Genomic DNA, 639 nt, shown 5'->3' with positions numbered 1-639 from the left:
GCAGGGGCTGTGTCTCTTTTTCCAAGATCTACTATGTGGTTGCTATTCAAATATGTGTGCAATAAATTCTCCAAGCCTCTTTCTTCATCTGTAAAATACTGGAAATAACACCCAGTTCTCAGGCTGATTGAGAAGAACATAGCCAAGCAACATGTATCTATTTGGCCTTTATACTTAGCCACTTTGGTAGTTTATGTGCATTTGTCACAAAATGATTTCTTATCCTAAGTATTATCATCACTTCTTGTCCCCAGAGCAGTCTTAATGGTATAGTGGTTAAGAACTCGGCTGCCCCCTCGCAAGACAGATTGACACAGTGACTGTTACCAGTGGGCTCAAGCATATTAGAGGTGAGGATGGGGCAGGGCAGGCCCAGCTCAGATCTGTTGTTAATAAGATAACTAATGTCACCAATTCTATATAAACTATTTCAAAAAATAGAACAAGATGAAACACTCCCAGACTCATTCTATGAAGCAAACATATCCTTGATACCAAAGCCAGGAAAGGACACCACCAAAATAGAAAAAATAGAAAACTATAGGCCAATATCTCTTATGAACATAGATGCAAAAATCTTGAATAAAATATTGGCCAATAGAATACAACGATACATCAAAGAAATAATCCATCATGACC

Source organism: Elephantulus edwardii, unplaced genomic scaffold (genome assembly GCF_000299155.1).
Source record: "Elephantulus edwardii isolate Elephantulus edwardi_28Jun2011 unplaced genomic scaffold, EleEdw1.0 scaffold00045, whole genome shotgun sequence".
Lineage (NCBI taxonomy): Eukaryota > Metazoa > Chordata > Mammalia > Macroscelidea > Macroscelididae > Elephantulus > Elephantulus edwardii.
This window is presented reverse-complemented; position numbering follows the sequence as displayed.